Here is a 20263-nt window from a genome sequence, read left to right as displayed (position 1 = left end):
TATGTCATTCTGTTGTGGGAAGTAAGGAGCAGAAAATTCATGTATAATGTTGTCTTTCTTACAAACCTCTTAAAGGAAATTAGTGTCATATTCTCTACCTCTATTGGATCTAAAACGTTTTATTCTCCTATCAAATTAGTTTTCTACTTCTTCTTTATAAAGAATAAAATTTTTATCAGCTTCATCTTTTGATTTTAGAAGATAAACCTTTGTATATCTAGAATAGTCATCTACAAAGGTGATATAGTAGTCTTTTCATTCTTACTCTCCGTCTTTTTAAAGCCTACTAGCTTAGTATGAACTAACTTTAAAAGTTCAATCTTCTTATCAATAAAAGTTTTTAAGGAAAGTCTAGTATGTTTGGCTTCAACACAAATTTCGCATTTATTAAAGCTATTATCTGTAATACCCACTACTTGTATTCGCTGCCGAAATAGGGTATGAGGCATTACCAGATTTTACCGAATAATTTTTTGTTATTACAAGTTAAATACTATTCATTTATCGAAACATGTCATGACGTCCCTTCGATGGGACTCTGAAGCCCAAAACATACATCGAGACCAAACCGGGATTAAATCAAAACCATAAGAAATTTTTCGCAAAATTCCAAAGTTTTTTTTTTTGAACTCAATATAACCCCTTTATAAATATTTAATCTTCCCTGCAATTTTAAACCGAGACCAATCCAACACAACCAATCCATTTCAACATATTTTGAAGATAGATTTAACATATTCATAAGATAACCTCATCACATACCAAAACCAAAATTTGTTAGCCATACCATTGACTAACCATACATTCATTTCACATTAACATTTACTTTACTAGCTTATACATGCCATTGATTTCCAAAATAAAGTTTCTTTATATACCAAGATCTTGAGGTTGATAGTGTGATGCGTCTCCGACCAAATCCAACCTCCGACCTCTTAACATTACAACACAGGAGAAAAGGAAACAGGGTAAGCACTTTGTGCTTAGTAAGCTCATGTAACAAGAATTATACCTAACTAATATTTTCAATACAATGCAACTTTTCAAAAAGAAGCAAGATGCCACAACTTCTAAAGCCAATATGGTGGAGGGCATGGAGTTAGTGGCCATGGTTACAGAAGGGATAAAAAATTTGGAGATTGGTATGATTGCTAATGTAACAGCCCGTTTTCAGTGAAATCAGAATAATAGTTTTGGGACCACAAATTTGAGGTCGGAAGAAAATTTATTTTAATAATATTTTATGGTCTGCACTATGATAGAAATATTGTATAAAAAATTCGAAAAGAAATTTTACTAATTACATGTTTAATTTGATGAAAATGACCAAATTGCATAAAATGCAAAAGTTAAATTCTAGTAGGTAAAGGTAAAAAATAGCCATAGAATTCAAAATTGGAGGTCCTTATATGGCAAGTAGACCATTTAGTGGAGTTAGTAGATAAGGATGATTATTCATCATTGAAAATTAAGAAAGTATTAGGGATAATTTTGGAAAGATGATAAAATAATGATGATAAATGAAATAAATAATTTAATTAACAACATTTTCATCATCTTTCCTAAATTAAAAACATGAAACCCTAGCCATGGGAGCTTGAAGTTAGCAAGCTTATTTTGCTTAATTAGGTAAGTATTCTTGTCCCGTTTTTAATGATTTTTTTTTGTTTTCGAGATCGTAACAGCTTAATCTAGCTATCTCGGGGTTATTCCCTTAACATGCACAAACTCAACATTCAAGTTAGTTCAATAATTTCCCTGTATCAATAATATATATACCATGATTGATGAGCTCATCAATACCATGATTTCCATTTCATTGTTATTTTTCCATATTTATCCCGTTGAATTTATCAGAATTTCGATGGATTTTCAGAGGTACACTTTAGTGTACAAATCCAGGTCCGTCAATTCATATTCATGTACGCACATTTCCATTTCAGAGAGCACACTCCCGCAAACCTCATCCTTATAGCGGGATTACCAGTCCAGGCTAAATCCCCTGTAATATAAACTCATAGAGTATTATCGGGATTACTAGTCCAGACTAAATCCCCTGCAATGACGATTACTCTAATGAGCTTGGATCTGAATTATCAGTCCAGGCTAAATTCAGACCCTAATTCAGATTACCCGTCCAGGCTAAATCTATTTTCCACATATTCTTCGAGAGGGCTATATCAGGATAGGATCACCCGTCCGGGCTAGATCCTTTTTACCGTCAATTTCTTTTCAGAGATCCATCGAATTTTCCTTCCATTCAACCAGGATTTCTTCCCCTTTTTATCAAATATATCAATGTTTCATCAATTTTCATACAATTAACATTCAAATCATATTCACATCAATAACAAACATTTCAAGCAGTTAAGAATATAATTCAAGTTACACGAACTTACCTCGATACTTGTTCGTAAACAAAAATCTACTAATCCCGAACTTTTTCTTTTCTTCGATCTAGCTTCGTATTTGAATTTTTTGGTGCAAAAATTATGAAGTACCAGCTTGAATAAACCCTTAAGACGTTTTTGGCTAATGATAATGAAGAAAATATGAAGAGAATTCTAGATATTCCAATTTGGTCCTATTTTTATGTTACTAAAATTTGTTATTTTCCCATTTTACCCTTTTTCACCAATTCTCCTGATTTTTTTCAGCTTATGCCACCCAAAATATCTCCTTTTGGGCTTATTTGCAATGTATGTCCCTTCTCATACAATTGAGTTATTTAATCCTTCTAGTAACTTTTACACCCTTTTTAATTTAGTCTTTTTCACTTAATTAACTACCCAAATGTAGAAATTTTCTAACAAAATTTTAATACCATATTACTAACACTTCATAAATGTTTATAAAAATATTTCTGACTCGGTTTTACGAGGTCTAAGTCTCGATACCTTATTTTTACCTAATTTCTTCAATAATTTCTTTTTTCTAACTAACCATTAAATCAGTAAAATTTTTCTATCGATATTTTCATACGATTTTCCTATCATATCAATATTCATGCAAAAATATTAAAATAAAATTCTCTTTAAATCAAATTTGTGGTTGCGAAACCACTGTTCCGATAACCTTGAATTTAGGCCAATACATAATCTAGATTAAAGAGTATATTCATTTTTATGAGTTTTTTTAGAGAATGAACATTCACATGACCTAATCTAGCATGCCACATATCAACGGATTCAACAATATAAGCAGAAATGGTGTCTTTATTATTGTTAAGCATAGTCTCAATCACAAATAAACCTCCACTTAGGTAATATTTCCCAACATAATCTCAATTATGAGAAAGTACAAGTTTATCGGATTCAGAGACTAATTCAGCAATCCACTACTAATCAAATTTCTACACAAGGCAGGTATATAAAAAATATTATTCAATGCTAATTTTTCCTTAAGTAAGTTTGAGTAAGATCATTGTAACACCCCAAACTCGGCCTAAACATTAGGGCCGAATCTGGTGATGTCACATTCTAACACCCCTTACCCGTATTCTACGCTGGAATAGGGTACGAGGCATTACCAGAATAAATACACTTATAAACATATTAAACTGAGTTATAAAATTTCATCCAAATTAAAAACTTTCAAATTATTATCTTCGAGTCGCTAATTAGGGTTTACGAGGCCCAATACATACCTATTCATATGCTAAATATATTCGTTAAATCAATCCAATATTGAAGAATCCACTTTAAGTCAGAATCAATATTAATCACAATCATAAATCTTTTCATGTTATTTTCATATATCACTAACTGAACTTTGAATGTCAATTTACGAATATGTAATTCACTAACACATTCTGGTATACACAATGTTTAATTGATGAAATCATTTAATTGAGCTAAATTTCATATTCACTCCAAATTTTCTTCTATATCCATAAATACTTTCACTTACCATTTACCTAACAAATTTCTCAAACCAAGCTATCACACAACAATAATACATCACCTGTGCTTCATGAATTCAATGTTCGAATCTTATCACCATCAAATCCATGTCATTCGAATACATAAAGTTTATTTAAGCATATATTATTACGTTTCATATACCAAGCATATGTCAAAATTACGAATACATAATCAATTCATTTGTCATTTATTTGACTAGAAAATTAATCTTAAAATTCATAACATTCCATTACTTAAGATATGCCATAAAACACTCATTTAACATAAACTAACACCATGGCCGAATTTTCAGTATGCTATTTATTCCCCTTTTTTCGAATCACATAGCAAAATATTACAAATATGTATATATTTGAATATTAAAATTATGCATCAACTTACCAACATGATTTAATTCATGAGCCACTCATGACATCATTTCATGCCAAATATACCACACGCATATGCTATGAAACTTTATTTTCTCTCATGAGCTTTCCATGACCAGTAATGCACCAATATAAGCATCATTCCTATTTCAACATTTATCGATTATAATCAGACATTTAACCAATTATACACAATTCATTCATATACTTTATTGTCCTCCTCCTCCTCTCCATCCCACATCCTTTATGTATATAACATGCTTAAATAGCATTATACATAATTTCACTATTCACTTATATTTAAATTCAAAGTTGTCTAGTCGAGTTATAGTCACTAGATTATTTTTATTTGGATCTACAGAGCTCCAAATTAAGTTTCGTTAATTTTCCCCAAAACTAGACTCACATATCTTCTTACCATAAAATTTTTAAAATTTTTGACTTAGCCAATTAGTACAGTTTATTCTTTAAAGTCAACCTTGTTTCACTGCTCAACATCTCTGACCTCTCTTCACTAAAAATGAATTATCTCATTGTACATAATTCAGATGATATTTCAGTTTATTTCCTTTGAAAATAGACTCATTAAGAATTTTAATAATATAAATTATAACTCATAATTATTTTTGTACAATTTTAATTATTTTCCAAATTCGAATAGGAGATTCCAAAAGCAATTCGACCCTACCTCACTAAAATTCAAATATCTCAAAATATATAACTCTTTTGCTTGCTCTGTTTCTTTTATGTAAAAATAGACTCATTAAGCTTTCATTTCATATCTTATTCACTCTCTAATTAAATTTCCACCATTTTTGGTGATTTTTCAAATTCACATTATTGTTACTGTCCAAAACTGTTTTGTTGTTAATTTTACTTTTTCATAATTTCACTTTTTCACTTTCAATCATTATTGAATTCAATTCCACACATATATTCATCATTCAATCACACTTAATCATTACATGATCTCATGTATTTTCACTTAGTCAATTTCCCGATGAACACTTCGAAATAATAATAGATACACGGTGGATTCAGCACACAGCAACCACCCTTTGTAATCAATGATATCTGGTAGGATTAGCACATAACAACCACCTTATAATTAATGATACCGGTTCACATAGTAGCCTGCACATAGTACTACACATGTGACCATCACTATCCGATACACGTAGCCTGCACATAGTACTACACACGTGATTAAAGTTATCCGGTACGTATAGTAGCCTGCACATAGTACTACACATGTGACCTATCATTCTGGTACACGTAGTAGCCTGCACATAGTACTACACACGTGACCATCACTTTCACTTTCACATAGTGACCTACACACAGTCCATGCCACACGTGATCATTTCTGTCACTTCATTCGTATCCTTTTTTATTCCGAATGTTCAATCGAGAAATTTCTCTTTTTCTCATTTTTTCCTTTTTCACTAATCAAAGTTAATTCCTTGTCTTTCTTGACTTATAATAACATATTTAGCTTATTTAACACTAACATTATTCAATCCAATCCAAAAATCACATTTTGGAAAATTTACATTTTTGCCCCTAAAGTTTCACAAAATTACGATTTTTCCCCCAGGCTCAGAAATTAAACTTTATTCCTTTTTCTTATGTTTTATGACATGCTGAACATTTTTCCCTTCTATGGAAACATCAAATTCTCACTCTAACACTTATTTATGAACATTAGGTATTTTTATCGATTATGTCAATTTACTCGTTTTCACTTAAAATCGGCTAGCAAAAGTTATTTAACATAATTTCAAGCTTCATGTTCTACCATAAAACATCAAAATAAACATATTTCACCTATGGGTATTTTTCCAAATATGAACCCTAGATTAAATTATTGCTAGAATAAGCTAAATCAAGTTATCGGGACTCCAAAAATGTAAAGAACATTAAAAACAGGGCTTGGAATCACTTACTATGAAGCTTGGAAGCTTAAAAACCCTAAATATGGCTTCCCCCTTGCTGATTTCGTTCACCATGGAGAAGATGGACAAATTTTTGGCTATTTTGGCCTTTTTAATTCTTTTAATTACTAAATGACCAAAATGCCCCCAACTTAAAAATTTCCTATTTCACTTATCTCTTGTCCATTTTTGTCCAACAAGTTAACCAATGGTCTAATTACCATTTAATGACCTCCAATTTAAAATTTCATAACAATTGGACACTTCTAACATGTAGAACTCAACTTTTGCACTTTTTACAATTTAGTCCTTTTGACTAAATTGAGTGCCCAAACGTCAAAATTTTTGAACGAAATTTTCACGAAATCATTTTGTGAAATCTTATACCATAAAAATATAATGAAAATAATTTTTTTTCTTGTCGAATTTGTGGTCCCTAAACCATTATTCCGACTAGCCCAAAATTCAGGTTGTTACAATCATTCCTTTATCGAGTAATTTTGGACTGCTAGAATTACCCGTGTGGACTTGTTCACCTTCAGCTACACTTTCAAACTCGGTGAACATTTCTTTGTTGGCTCAGAAGTGTTTGGAAGCGCCTTTGTCTACAACCCACTCGACATTGTTCTCAACTAAGTTTACTTCACAAACCATAATTGCTATTATCTTATTTGGATTTTCGACTAGATGTGCTTGTGGTTTGTTTTCATTTTGGCGGTCCGAGTGTTGATAGCATTGGTATTCTTTGTGTCCAACTTTGCCACACACGTAGCAATTCACAGAGTTGTTGGATTTATCCTTTCTTAGTTTCTTGAAGTTAACAACCTTCTTGTTTTGGAGTTTTTCATTTTTCTTTGAATTTTTAGTGCCTTTTAACCTGTTAGACTTGGGACTAGAACCAGATTCTACAAAGTTAGATTTTAAATGAAATCCACTTAAAGTAACTAAAGTATTATCTTTAAGATGATTGGCTTCCTCAATCTTCATGTGGGAAATCATTTTCTTCAAAGAAATGTCCCGCTTCTAATGCTTTAGGAGATTGCGGTGGTCGAACCAAAACTTTGGCAACTTTTCAATTAGAATGTTTTCTTGAAGAATTTCACACATCTTCATCCCTTTAGCTAGGATGTCGGAAACTAACTTCTCGTAGGCATGTACTTGATCCATTATTGGCTTATCATCCGTCATTTGGAACTTGGAAAACTCTCCAATGACATACTTCTTAACCCTAGCATCATCAGCTTCATACTTTTTCTTCAAGGTATCCTAAATAGACTTGGTTGACTTATTCTTGACAAACAGGTCGAAGAGGTTATCAGCCATGTGACGTCTTACTATTATGTTGTCCTTGTCATACTTGGCTTTCGTTGTGAAATCGATGTCCGAGTCTCCAAAAACGGTAGTAGAATCTCTAGCTTCTTTAGTGACAGGTGGATTGAAGAGGACATAGTCAACTTTAAGATGCTCGAAAAATATAACCATCCTTTGAATCCAACATCGATTGTTGGTTCCGTCAATAGGCTCGAGCTTGAAGAGATTAAGAATGTACTTGTTCATCATGATAGACATGTTTAAACAATAGTAGAATTTTGCTTCTAAATTGTTGGAAATATACTACCGCAAAATGAAATAGTTAGCACTGATAGGATAAATAAATTGAGTGTAAAATAAATAAAATAATCATAGTGTCGTGAAAGAACCACTGCCTTAAAAAAAATCTACCCTAATCGATGTAATCGTGTAGTGGATGTCGCCCCCAAGATTAACATAGTACTTCAATATCCGTACACCCGAATAAAGAAGGTAGAATAGAATTGGTATTGCTCTTCTCAAAAGTATTCGAAAATTTTTCTAAACAGAAAACAAGCGAGCTAATAAAGGCAGAGAAAAGATTGTTGTTTTCTTGTTGTGGAAAAATGAGAAGAATGACCTACTATTTATACTATTTTTTAAATGTGCAAAATGATAAAATAGCAGTGTCAATTTCCAAGAACAGCAGAGTATTTTCCTCAATCGCAAATATTCTGCAACAACCAAAAGATTTTCTACAACTAAAAAAATATCTTGAAAAATAAAAAAAATATTTCTGAAAAAAGGAGCAAAACTTTTATTCAAAAAGAATGTTAACACGGTCCAAGTCGAGCAATAGTGGCGTACACATGTTGGGCCTTTAACCCCAATTTACTCAATGAAGGTAAGAGACAATGCTATATTTAAATCCCCTTAGAAGTCATTCTCAACCAATATGAAATTACCCACTTTGCATTACCAACACCAACCACTTAATACAATAAGAAAATCAACCTCGGATGGTCAAAAGTGGAGGGCAAAAAATCGACAAAAGAACCGAGCATCCACTAAATTGAAAAGAACAATGATAGAACCAGCCTAAAATCACTTGCAAAAGCAAGACTACATACATAAACAAGACTAAAAAAACATGCTACAAGAGCACACAAAAAATTCTAAAAGTGAAGACTTGTTAAATAATAAAAAAAATATAAAATATAAAACTTAAGACAACACGGGTCGAAATCGACTTGTAAAATCATTTATTATTCTGAAATAATCTCAAAACATAAACAAATTAAGAAATCAACAAAAAATCTACTTTCCAAAAGAAACTGCTGGTGGTCGGTGAAATTTCAATGACAACAAGCACTGTCATCTGTCCATATCTATCACAATTTAAAAAGACAACAAAAATACCCAAAAATAAATATACAATTTAAAAAGAGACAAAGCACATAAAAAATAATTGTATATAATATAAAAGATATCATTACAAGTATTAATATAAATAATTTAGGTCAATTCATACTTAACTAACATATCATATACTTTCCACATTCATATTTGTTACGATAAATGTAAGTTTTTAAGGAAAAAGGGTTAGGTTAAAATCAAATAACCTAAAGTCAGAAATTTACACCTATAAAATATTATTCTTTCTAATAAGAGGAAAAAGTTGGTAGTTTCTCGAAGGGGTGGTTAGGAAAGCGGATTTTAGTTTTTAGAAAAACATCCTCTTATTTCACCCAAATCATATTTACTTAATTTTTACTTAACCCATCTTGACTAACAACGGAGACTACCGACAGTAATGAACATAAAAAACGATGTTTGACTCAGTTGGCCGGCTATTCTAACTCCAAATTTTGTTCAGATTTGGGTACCCCGGACTTCTAGAATCTTGCGGTAGTTGCAATTTATATCACTTCTTATTTTATTATTATTATAAAGATTTTCCACTCTTAAATCTTACAATTTAATGAACCCAAAGTTATGCTATATTATAAATATATTAAAAGGTTTATAGTTTTATTTTAAAATTTTCGTTCAATTTTACAATTATAATAAAAACAAATTTTAACCTATATTTTTTTGTAGTTTTTGTTAATTTGGTTATTTAACAGAAAAACTAAAATTTTTATATTTTAAATAAAATATCCTAAAATGTACAATTTTTTTTCAAAAGTTACAAAATATGAAAAATAGAAACTCTTTAAAATTCAAAAGAAAATATTTTTTTAAAAGTCATCTAAAAGCTCATAAAGTTATAAAATATAAGAAATTAAAAAATGATATTTACTTCTTGAATATTAATAATATCACTCTAAAGTTTGAGTTATTCATTCAATACATATCAAAATTGGATATAAATAAGTATTTTGAAAATTGAATTGAACAAACATCTCAAACTTTGGAGAGAACTTATTACAATTTAAGCAAATAATTTTTTGAACTTTTGGAAATTTTATAATTTCATGCTTTTTTATTTTTAAATGAATTTTTATAAAAATTATAATTTTATGTACTTTTAAAGAAGACCAAAGTAGCAAAATTAATAAATATTGAGGGCTAAAAGGTTATGACTAAATTTGAAAAGAAAGCAAATTTTAAAAAATATTTAAAGTTTTTAGGCCGATTTCTGGGATATTTATTGAAATAGGTCAATGAGAGAAACAGAAAACACGTCTTGCAGGGCGCACTCTCTAACTTTTTGACACGTTAGTTTTTTGGCAGATAGCTAAATGTTAGTGGTTTTGTTTTTGAGTCCCGAATTCAATTTCTCTCCTACTCACATCTGTATTTTATTTCATGTTGCTTCAAGCTCTACTTTTATTTTTAATTATTTTTTTAATATATTAGCTCCTTTGGTTAGATGGTTATTTAATAGTGATTTTATCCTTTAATCTCAAGCTCAATTCTTTTTCTATACACATTTATATTTCATGTTGTTTCAAGCTTTTATTTATTTTAATTAATAAATATATTGTTTTCAAGATTTTTTAGTTTTAATTCATCTTTTAATTAATAACTCTTTTATTTATAAAATAAAATAATTATTGTCAAATATCATTATTTTTAGTAAATATAATTGTTATATGGGTAATATTTATTTTCAATCCATATCATGAGTGTAGTAAATTTTAATATTATATATTTTTGTATGTGTATTTGAAATGATTATTTGAAATATTTCACATATAAACATAATGATATTTGAAATAATTAATTGAAATATTTCACATAAAAATATTTGAAATTCCATACCCACAATGTAGATGAAAAAACAATTATATTTGAAATATTTTACATATAAAAATAATAATGATCTTTGAAATAATTATATGATTTTATAATATTAGAAATCACTATACTCACAATATAGGTGGAGAAAATAAATGTTTAACATATAAATATTATATATAAAGAAAAATATATCAAAAAATTAGTTGATATTTTTAAAAATAATATATATTTAACATAATGATAAATATCAATTTTATCAAAATATATTTTTATTATATAATTGTCAATAATTATTTGATTGTATAAATAAAAGGGTTATTTAATTAAAAGATGAATTAAAATTAAAAAACTTGAAAATAATATATTTATTAATTAAAAATAAAAAAGATTAAAACAACATGAAATAAAAAATACAAATGTGCTTGGAAGAAGAATCAAACTTGAGACTCAAGGATAAAATTACTATTAATTTACTATCTAACCAAATGAGCTAATATATTAAAAAATTAATTAAAAATAAAATAAAGTTTGAAACAAATAAAATAAAAATACAAATGTGCAAATGAGCTAATATATTAGAAAGCTAGAAAGTGTGCCTCTAGGATACATTTACGTTTCTCTCTTCAAAATTGGTTTATTTCCTTAAATATCCTAGAAATCGACTAAAACTCTAATTCTTTTTAAAACTCGCTTTTTTAATCAAATTTAGCAAAAAAAATTCTACCTTTGTTATATTTGCAAAATTGAAGGAAAAGAAAATTTTCTAAATAAAAAACTTGCATGGATTCAATATCTTCATAATTAAAATATAGAAATTAAATTTTAAATTTCAAAAAGTATTAAGATGTCTGCATATTTAAACCTATTAAATTGTATATTTATAAACAAATAAAATATTTTATTTTTATTATATAAACTTTTGATACATTCATATTATTTTATGATATGTTTATATCATATTTTAAATAATTTTTAACACGTATAAATTTATAAATATTAGAAAACTCTAAACTCCTTATATTGTCTGTTCTTTTTCTACAGAGAAAATAATAATGAATTTACAAACATAAAAGATGGATATTAGTCAATTAATTTAAAACCCACACAGCTAATAAGACTAATTATTGTTAGTGATAAATGAAGGAGGGCCCGGGTGTCTATGGTATGTGTAGCAGAAAAATATTTGTTGTCTAATAATAGTAGCTTTAGGTGTTATTATATGTTGTTCGGAGAAAATGCAGTTTTGCATAGATTTTGCTAAATTTCTTTTACCAATGTTGAACTTTTTTTTTCTTCGATAGATTGACACTTAACCAAGCAGCGAAGTCTTACCAGAAAAATAAAATAATGAACAGCAATTCGCAAACAATGCAAGCCTTACTTCTTAACCCAAACAGCATGCCTCCATTTCGTCCTCCACTCGCTATCTTTATTAAATAGAGTTAATATTTACGGTTTAAAAATTATAATTTATTACCGATTGAGTTTTAATTTAATTATTATTAGCATTGTTATCATTGCAAGAATACGTGGGTTTGAATATACTGAAACACATTATCTTCTTATTTAAGAGTTAGAAAAGACTATAAATAGTTCTAGGCATGCTATACAAAAAAGTAGGTATGATAAGATCAACATTTAAAATATATAATTTATTATTTAACTAATTTTTTTTAATTGTATGGTTCTATAAATGAATTTTTTGTTTGGAATTGAATTGCAATTATTTCAAGATATTTTATACAAAAAAATGTCAACATTATAATAATTTGGACTTATTTGATTCTTTTCAATGATATAATAATTAAATTGTTTCATTTAATAAATAGAGAGACTAGTTTGATCTAATCCCTATAATACAAAAACCTTTCAGATACTTTAATTATTTTTTCTATGTGGTTTTGACTCTCTAATTTTTTTTAAATATTTATATCTAATATGATCTGCCCTATATGGCACGTCTTTGGTCTACTGTTTCTAGCATATCTTTTTGTTTTTAGGTTTTGTGTTTTCTTGGTTTTGGTGGCTTTAATGCAGTGTTTTGCTTGATTTTTTAGTTGATCGCGGGTTCTAATTAGTGAGAATAGAGAAGGATTTGGCTGATTTGTCGTTAGATGAGGAGGAGGAGGAAGAGATTTTACAAGCACATGGACAAATTAGTTCTGTGGTTGAGGATACCAAGTTTTGTTTGGTGGGGTGTTTTCTAACGGCTAGTGTTATTCGCTTTCCGACAATGAGAAATACAATGACAAATCTTTGGCACTTGGTTAAAGGGGTTCAAATCTCGGATTTGGGAGAGAAAATGTTTTTGTTTAAATTTTTTCGTGAAATAGATATGGAGCGTGTTGTTAATGAGACTCCTTGGACTTTTAATAATCATTTCTTAATGATTCACTGTTTAGAGAAGGGAGAAGATTCGTTAAAGGCTCCCCTAATTTTTGCTTATTTCTGGATTCAAATTCATGATGTACCACAGGGTTTTCGTAGTGAAGCAATGGCAAGGCAACTTGGTGATTTCCTTGGAAAATTTGTGAAGTACGACAATGCTAGTTTAGGAAAAGGTTTTGGAATTTTTTACGGGTTAGGATTTGTTTGGATGTTTGTCGTCCATTGAAAAGGAAAAAAAAAGGTTATGTTTTCCCCAAAAAATTATGGTTATGTTACTTTTAAATATGAGAGATTGACATTGTTTTACTTCTTTTGTGGTTGTCTAAAGCATGATGATTCTTTTTGCTCAGCAAGAATGCCCTTAAGGGTTGAGGTAGCTAAGATGGGATGGGATTTGTCGTTACGAGCCCAATCTAAAAGGGCTCTGACAATGAATATCATATGGCTTAAAGAGGAAGAAGTAGGGGAGAAAAGGTAATTCTGTTGAGAAGCATAATTTTGGAAGGCGAAATTGGGGTGAATGGGATGAGGGAATTTCTACCACTAGCATCGATCCTATATTGAGTATGAATCTAAAAGGTGATCTATGTTCTACAGTGGCTACTATAGGGAAATTTAAGAAGTCTCGAGGTTAAACAGTTATGGATCATAACTTGGAAGAACCAGCTATAGAAGGGGGTAAGGAAAAGAAGTGGGCCAAAAGAGAAAATGATGTTTGCACAAATGAGACGAATATGGGGTCTTTGGTGGTTAGAGAAGAGAAGGGGATAAGACGAAACTACCTTTTATCGACGATTGCCAAGGGTCAAGCCAACCGATCATAATGAAAGCATGAACATCTGTGGTTTAAGGAGTCTACGGGCCGTTAGAAGACTTCTGCATGTGCTGAAGATGTATAACCCCCAAGTTGTCTTCTTTATGGAGACTAAATTGAGTACAATACAAATGGAAAGGGTTTTGAGGAAGTGTGGTTTCTTGCATGGTATTGAGGTGTCGACAATGGGTTCGAGAGGAAGGCTTTGTCTAGCATGGAATGAGGATATTTCTATCAGTCTCAAAAGTTATTCTAGTGACCACATTGATGTTGTGGTAGTAGAAGGTGATGAGAGTTTAAGGTGGTGGTTAATCAAGTTTTATAGGTCACCATACGCGAGTAAAGAGATAAGTTATAAGATCTATTGCATAATCTAAGGCACAATCAAGAGCTTCTTTAGTTGGTGTGTGGGGATTTTAACGAGATTTGTACGCATTTGAAAAAGTATAAGGGGTGTCGAGAAATGATGGGAGAATAAAAGCTTTTAGAATAGCATTAGAGAATTGTTAGTTAATAGATATTGGATATTCCGATGTGTGGTTTACATGGGAAATGAGAAATTTGCCTAAGACAAATATTAAAGAGAGACTGGATAGGGTTGTGGCTAATGCTAAATGGTTGGAGATGTTTCTTAGTGCAATGATTCAACATCTTCACATTTTTTCTCTAATCATTATCCGCTCCTTATTCACACTAAACAAGAACCTACAAATTAGTTAAGAGAAAGTTTTGGTTTCAGGCTTAAGGCTTAGTGGGTTTTGGAGGACTCGTTTAAAGAAGAAATGAAGTTTTTATGAGAGTCAACATCCGATGAACTGTTAAGTAGGCTTGAATAATTGAAATTTGGCCTGATCAAATGGACTAGCTTGATAAATTCTAAAAAAAAAAGCCTCAAAAAGGAGTTGATGGAAAAACTTGAAAAGTTGGCACAAAAGGAGTTAGATGATGAGAATCTTGCTCAAATCATTGATAAGAAAATCCAACTAAATTTGGAAATTGATAAAGACAAAATGTATTAGGAACAAAGAGTAAGGACAAATTGGTTAAAAGTGAAGGACAAAAACACATTTTTCTTTCACAATTATGTTTTTTGTCGTAGGCAAAAGAATTTAATTCAATGTTTGGTGAATAGAGATGGGAGGGAAACCAAATACGAGGAAGAAATGAAGGAAATTGCTCAAAGTTATTTTTAAGATCTTTTTTCTTCGGGTGGTGTCAAAAATTCTACACATATTCTTTCAGAGGTTGAACCATTGATCTCAACTGAAGTGAATCAAAGGTTATTATCTCGTTATTCAAAGGATGAGGTTGTTGCAGATTTAAAAGAGATAGGGCCAACTAAGGCTCTAGGGGAATATGAGTTTCTAACTTTGTTCTTTCAAAGATGCTGCCATATTATGGGAAATTATGTCTCACACTATTGCCTAAATATCCTTAATAAAGGTATTGATCTTGAACTATTGAATGTTACTAATATTGTGTTGAACCCTAAATGTCCTAATCCAACAAATCTTGGTAACTTTAGGTATATTAGCCTATGTAATGTTCTTTATAAGTTGATAACAAAGATGATTGTGAATCGACTCAAAGATGTATTGGAGTTGTATATTGATAGTGCTCAATGTGTTTTTATTCTTAGAAGGCTAATTTCAGATAATATTCTTTTAGCCAATGAGATTTTGCATACTTTTCAACAAAAGCAAGGGGAAAAAGGGCTTTATGCCTTTAAAATTAAATATAAGCAAAGCTTATAACAAATTTGAATGATAATTCTTGAAGGAAATAATAATACGTATGAGTTTTGATGGGAAATGGATTGATATTGTTACGAGGTGTATTACTTCAGTTTCCTACTTGGTTATTGTGAATGGAAAAACTGGTAAAAGATTTAGACCCAATCGAAAGCTTCAATATAGAGATCCATTAAGCCATTTTCTTTTCTTGTTTTGTAGTTATGGTCTATCAATATTTATGAGGTTAGCCATGAGAGATGGCTTGTTAAGAGGCGCAAAGGCAAGTAGAAGTGGGCCTCAAATTTTGCATTTGTAATTTGCAAATTATTGTATTTTATTTAGAGAAACTACTGCTAAAAAATGCATAAGTTAAAAGGGATACTAAAGGAGTACAAAAGACGTTTAAGGTAATGTGTAAAATTTGATAAATCCACAATTTTTTACAGCTCAAATACGAATGAGGGGGACAAACGAATTGTATCAAGTATTCTAGAAATGCGGTCATTTAATAACCCTAAAAGATATTTAGGGTTGCCCAACATGGTGGGTAAATGCAAAAAGGCTTCTTTTCAGTTTCTTAAAGATCAATTTAAACTGAGGATAGAAAATTGGAGTACTCAATTTCTATCCCAAAGAGGTAAGGAAGTGTTCATAAAATTAGTTTTGCAAGCTATCCCTACTTATTTGATGGGCTTCTTTTTGCTCCTTAAATCTTTTTTTTATGGAGAATTGGAAAATATCATGACAAAATACTAGTAGTAAAGGTCTCGATAAAAAGGGGATTCATTAGTACAGTTGAGAGAATTTGTGCAATTCAAAGGATTTTGAAAGGATGGGATTCCACAGTCTTACTAGATTTAATATCGCATTATTGGCAAAGCAGGAGTGGCATCTTATCAATTATCCCAATTCACTTTTAGCTCATGTATTAAAAGTTAAATATTTCCCAAATTCTAAACATTTCCCAAATTTAGACTTTTTGCATGCAAAGTTAGGTAATTTACCTTCGCTTACTTGGAAGAGTATGTAGGCTGCTAAAGAGCTCTTGCAAAGTGGGTTGTGTTGGAGAGTTGGTTTAGGGGAAAGAATTTCCATTCCAAGTGATGTGTGGCTTTCTAGCTCTGCCTGTTACAGAATTAACGAGTCAGTTGGCAATGAGAAGCTAGTTTGGGTTTCAAACTTAATTAACAATATTGATAGGAAGTGAAAAGCAAATCTAATTAATAATACCTTTTCAGAAGAAGTTGTGACTATGATCCTCTGAATTCCTTTAGCACAATAAGCTCACGATGACTTACTGGTTTGAAAGGGTGAATTGTCTGGGGAATTTTCTGTTCGAAGTGCCTATAAATTATTACATTGAAATGATTCTTTCTCAAATACAAATTTAACACGAGATGACAACACTAATTTCTACAAGAACTTATAAAAATTACAGATCCTATCTAAAATTAAAATTATGCTATGGAAAACTTTTTGGTATTTTTTTTCCTACTTTGGCTAATTTATTTTCTAAAAGGTTGGTGGTAAATGCCCTTTGTCCCAAATGCAAAGGTGCAATAGAAGATCTTCTCCATATTTTTTGAGATTGTCCTACATCAGTAGAGGTATGGGTTCATTTAAATCTCAACTGGATATTATCAAACTTAGTTACGAATTATAAAGAGTGGATTACCTAGATTTTCAGAAGAAGTACGGACAAGCAGTTTAGGACGTTCTATTGTTCCATATGGGCTATATGGACAAACAAAAACCAATTAGTAAATGAAAAGAAACAGTTCAATGGGAAGGAAATAGGTGAATGGGTAGTTTGGTATATTCGTGAACTAGAAAGAATTGAAGAAAAAAATATTACCAGATCGAGAGGAAATGAGGAATGGAACCCTCCAACTGATTCGTTGATTAAAATCAACTTTGATGCATCATTCAATCAAACGCATGCCAAAGTGGGTTCGAGGGTTGTTGCCAGAAATGCATCGGCTGAGATAATTGCCTCCAAAATGGTTTTCTACATTGAAGTTGCGTCCCCGTTTACAGCAGAAGGCTATGCATGCCTTCAAGTGTTGTTATTGGGAATGCAGTTAAAATTCCGAGCAATGGTAGTGGAAGGCGATGCAAGGACAATAATAAAAAAAATGTCAGTCAAATCTTTAAGATAAATCTGAAATAAGAGCTATTATATGAAACATTCAACAAATAAAATAAAGATTTCAAAGGATTTAGTTTAAGCATGTGCCCCAAATCTGCGAACACTCTTGCACATGTTCTGGCCACTAAAAGTTTGAAAAGGGATAGGAAAGGATTACCTGGAAGGAGTACCAAACTTCTTCGCTGAAGCCATGGGAAGAAGAAGACCAAGAGAACCTGACTGAAGGGGGATGCTGTGGAAGGCTCTGGAAGGGATAATAGTAACTGATAGGGTTTGTTTTTGGAAAGTTGATAGCTTTTGGAAACTGGACCGAGTGAGGGGATATGATTGAGACTTTCTCAGAAGCGGGTGCCAATTGGTATATCTAATTGGAAATTATTTTTGTAATACCCAATTTTAGCCCGGGCTCACAAAAAAATAATAAATCCAAAATAATAAAACAAAGTCTAAGTCTAGTACAAAATTATATCATTTGGCCCGATCGAAATAGCCCGTTACTTGAAAAGGTTGAAGGTCCATCTACAAGCTTATAGAAACATAACCTTCAAGAATATGCAATCTTAGATATGATATGCAATCTTAAATATGATATATGTAATCTTAAATATGATATATGCAATCTTAAAAGATATCATTTTGTAATCTTAGAGATTTAATTTGTAGATACCCTTTAATCTTAGCCGTTGATGTAATTGATCTGTACCGTTGGATTTTGGGAGGCTCAACTATAAATAGAGGCATCTCCCTTCATTGTAAAGGGGGGAGTGGGGAATAATAATAATTCTTAAGAGTATTCACTCAAATTTCTCTCTCTCTCTCTCTTTCGTTCTTATTTTCTGTGGCTTGTTCTTATTTTGTTGATTTGTGTATAATTTATTTATTGATTTGTATATTGTTGATTTCAAATCTTTTTTTCCCTTTTTATTCATTTTCAAATTCATTATTTTCAAATTAGTTTACATTTTATTTTGCCTTATATTTTTTTATTTTATACTCTTTGTTTTAAATTCATTGGTCTTTTATTATTAATGCTATTTAATCCTCTATTTGTTATTTTTATTATTAAATTAATTATTTTAATATTATTAATACTATTATGTGGCATCATTAATCTTGTATCATTATTATTTACTTTTTAGGCCTTTAAATTTCAAATTTTGGTATATATATGCATGTATACATACATACGCTTTTATAATATATACATATACGTATTACATTTTTAATTTTTATAAATATATATATACACATACTTTTTTATATTTTCTATGTTTCATAATTTTATATATATACTTATATTTTTTACATATTAAAATATGTATATTTATATATTTTTTATTTTTATAATTCACATACATATATATTTTTCTTATATGTACATATATATATTTTTATATTTTATAATTTTATCTATTTTCTTTGTTATTATTATTGCTTTACTTGATGTTTATTTATTTATTTATTCACATGACCATTATTATCATTATTATATTCTTTAAATATTTCGGTTTTATTTGTTTATTTACTTGATATTGTGTATACATGATTGATTTGTTTTTATTTATCTTTTCATTATTATTATTATTATTATTATTATTATTATTATTATTATTATTATTATTATTATTATTATTATTATTGTTCTTGATCATGCTATTTATATTTATATTATCACAATTGTTACTCCATTATATAATTGTTACCCAAATTCGTATAAAGAGAAAATTTTGAAAAATAAAGGCAATACTCGGTATTTAAAATCTTCGAGAAGATTGAGCCCTAACGTATTGGGTTTCAACTCTTTCGTTGAATCTGAATAATCAAGAATGCTCTTTAATCAAAACATAAATAAAAAGCTCATTATCGAGAATTCAATACGTTGTGTCCTAACGCATTGGATATGATACGTTATTTTCTCGAGATGAGGATTTTTTTTCCAAAAATAATAAATGTGATATTCAATGTTTAGAATTTTGAGAAATTGTGCCCTAACGTATTGGGCTACGATTTCTTCATCTGACTTAAACAATTGAATATCCTTTTAAATTTTATTGCACGAGTTTTTTTTAGACAAGCTCGTTTTTGAGAAGTGAAATATCATGTCTTAACTCATTGGGTGTGACATTTTCTCTTTTCGAAATGAGAGGGTCTTATCAAGTAACTTGATTTATATAAGTTTTTTTAAATAAAAAAAACAAAAGATCGTATTTTAAATCTCTTCAAAGTTTTCAATTTTCGACATTAAGACATTAATTAATTAACTAGGTACCAATTTTTGGGCGTTACGAGGGTGCTAATCCTTCCTCGTACGTAACCGACTCCCGAACCCGTTTTTCTGAATTTCATGGACCAAAATCGTTATTTTAATAAAGTCAAATTGCTTATTAAAAATAACCACTTTTTGAGGTGACTCGATCA

At 30.0% G+C, this 20263-nt stretch overlaps 1 long non-coding RNA gene across 3 annotated transcripts; it reads right to left on the bottom strand.

Annotated features, from left to right (window-relative positions):
• Nucleotides 1-735: 735 nt before the first annotated feature.
• Nucleotides 736-18184, bottom strand: LOC105803789 (uncharacterized). Of its 3 annotated transcripts, none has more exons than XR_008191275.1 (6): nt 18003-18184; nt 17552-17750; nt 17372-17430; nt 16927-17040; nt 16701-16821; nt 736-934 (listed from the first exon to the last, which is right to left on the bottom strand). It is a non-coding gene; the product is annotated as an uncharacterized LOC105803789 (long non-coding RNA). The 3 variants fall into 3 exon arrangements; XR_001136612.2 differs by lacking the exon at nt 736-934 and adding an exon at nt 8470-8903 and having other exon boundaries at nt 16927-17027; XR_001136611.2 differs by lacking the exon at nt 736-934 and adding an exon at nt 8470-8903 and having other exon boundaries at nt 18003-18183.
• Between the last annotated feature and the right edge of the window lie 2079 nt (nt 18185-20263).

The sequence above is a fragment of the Gossypium raimondii genome, chromosome 11 (genome assembly GCF_025698545.1).
Source record: "Gossypium raimondii isolate GPD5lz chromosome 11, ASM2569854v1, whole genome shotgun sequence".
Lineage (NCBI taxonomy): Eukaryota > Viridiplantae > Streptophyta > Magnoliopsida > Malvales > Malvaceae > Gossypium > Gossypium raimondii.
This window is presented reverse-complemented; position numbering and strand designations above follow the sequence as displayed.